Raw genomic sequence first — 2,512 nt, 5'->3', positions numbered from 1 at the left:
CAAGCTTAATTATTTACAAAGCTAGATATTATCACTATATTTCATAAGATTTATATCACTGAAGAAGATGAATGACTTACAGCATTCTGAACACATTATAATCTCTTTGAATGAATAGTTACATTCTTTGAACTGACTAATGCTCTCAGTATATTTCAGAAGTATATCAACTGAGCACTCTGAGATTTTCTTAATAAGTTTGTATCTACTTATCTAGATAACATTCTCATCTTCATCAATGAATTCAGAAAAGAATATCAAGAGTATGTACAAAGAGTATTACAATAACTATGAGAAGCAGAACTATCAATTAATATTAATAAGTATGATTTCAAAGTGAAGAGTACTAAATACTTAGATTTCATTATAGAAGCTGATAAGAGAATTTGAATGAATTCTGAGAAGATCTCTGCCATTCTTGAATAATTATTATTATTATTATTATTCTTTCATTATACTCATATACAAGCGGAGCTTATGATGAGTCCTTGCGTGATGTTAAATACAGGCCAAGTATTGGTTATACAGGAGGAAATACAGTTGTTGAGACCACGCCAAGATAACAAGAACATAGAAAGTACAAAGAAGTGACAATTAGATACATGCGATAATAACTTCTCAGCCCAGAAACATAGAGCGATTTATTGAAGCGATTTGTACACCTCTGTATTTATTAGAAACCTGAGGTGCTTAAGTTCCGGATTTAATGTATCCCCTGCGGGTTTCGAACCCACACGCCTTGGTTTCCCACGCCAAGGCGCTACCGGGTGGCCGCATTAACCATTCGGCCACCGGGGCGTCATTCTTGAATAAGAAGCTTCACATACTGTGAAAGATGTATAAAGCTTCATTAAATTTACTATCTTCTATCAGTATTATTATTATTATTATTCTTCAATTATAGATGTATGCAGTCAGAGACTATGACATCTACCTGAGAACTTTTAGTTCTCAGGGTTTTTTCTATGTCTGTAAAGTTAACTATTATACATTCATCAATTTCAGATATGCAAAATCAGAAAATTCCAGCCCAGAATACAAAAACTGTTTACAAATTGCAGTGGTTTAACATCTTTTGATACTTTGAAATCATTTGACAATATCATGACAAAGGAAAAGAGAAAAAGAACACAGTCTCAAAGAGAGACACATTAAATAGATAGATAGAAAGAAATTGAAAGAAAAAGATAAAGAAAAAGATAAAGTAAAGAGAGACTATAACAAAACAAATTATTAAAAGAGAGTGTATAGCTGTTTTAACAGACTATATCTGATTGATTTTCTCCTCTTCATATTCAGATAATTCTGAATTTAGTCATTTTCTTGTAGCTGCTTGAGTTTCTGATAGAAAGTCTATTAAGTATTTAATTCCTGTCTCAGTTGAGAATAAGAATCTCATATTTAATTGATTTAGATCATACTTCTCTTTCAATCTGGCTCTGAGACTATTGTATAATGCACAGTGCATTACAATATACTCAGAATTCTCATTTGTATTGCAGAATGAGCATTCTATTGAGTCAAATCTATCATCAAATCTTTGTATATAAGATTTGAAATAGCCATGTCCTAGTTTCAGCTGTATTATAGATGAGAATATTTTCTTTTTACATTTAATTGAACAAGATTTCCACTTGGGTTTTGTTTCAAATCTTGAATAATGTATACTCTTCTTTTGTTTCTGCCAGCTTTCATTTCACTTATCTAAACAAGATTCTTTTATTTTTCTCTTTATAAAAGATCAGGACACAATTTTTTGAATAGATCTGCTTAATTCTGCACCCTTTTTTGCAGCTGAATCAGCCAATTCATTGTCATGAATATTCATATGAGCAGGAACCCAGTGCAGATGAATTATCAGCTTTGATGTTCTTCTCTTTTGAATTTTCAAAACAGAGTTTAAGATCAGTTCAAGATTCATTTGATCATTATGAATCTGACTATTTCTAAGTCTTTTTAAAGCAGCTTGACTATCAGAGAATATTCATGTCTCTTTCAAACAATTTTCTCTTTTATGAGATTTTATTTCAATGAGTTTGAAAGCTTTCACTATTATAAATAGTTCAGCATCAAAGACTTCACATTCAGAGCCTAGATTTCAGAAATCTGAGATAAAATTAATATTATCTTCAGTATAAGCAATGTCTGCATCTAATCTATTCAAGTTCTTATTTTTTGAGTCATCTGAATAAATCAGAATAGAGTCTTTTATATTGATTGTAGAAATTCTCTTCAAATACTGTTCATATTCTTTCTCTTTTGATAGTTCACTTATTTGTAAGTCTATAAGAGATTCAAGCTTTTCTCTTCAGAGAGATAACTTCTCATGATCAACTTTTTCAATATTTAAAGAAGAAAATTGATTTTTAATCAGAGAGCATAGTCTGTACAGTTGAGAAGGCATTTTCTTTGAAGAATTATTTTCATTTCAATCAAGAAATCTATTCCAATCCAGTTCATTTCCAGAGTTAATTGATGAAAATGAAGAAGAGACTCTTTCTCTGATTATATG

At 30.5% G+C, this 2,512-nt stretch overlaps 1 pseudogene across 1 annotated transcript; it reads right to left on the bottom strand.

The window, feature by feature from the left end:
• Window positions 1–709: 709 nt before the first annotated feature.
• On the bottom strand, window positions 710–798 carry BDBG_17161 (annotated as a pseudogene). The gene has a single exon. The product of its transcript is annotated as a tRNA-OTHER (tRNA).
• Window positions 799–2,512: the final 1,714 nt, after the last annotated feature.

Source organism: Blastomyces gilchristii (genome assembly GCF_000003855.2).
Source record: "Blastomyces gilchristii SLH14081 genomic scaffold supercont1.9, whole genome shotgun sequence".
Lineage (NCBI taxonomy): Eukaryota > Fungi > Ascomycota > Eurotiomycetes > Onygenales > Ajellomycetaceae > Blastomyces > Blastomyces gilchristii.
The sequence above is the reverse complement of the archived record's forward strand: the minus strand, read 5'-3'. Positions and strand labels throughout refer to the sequence as shown.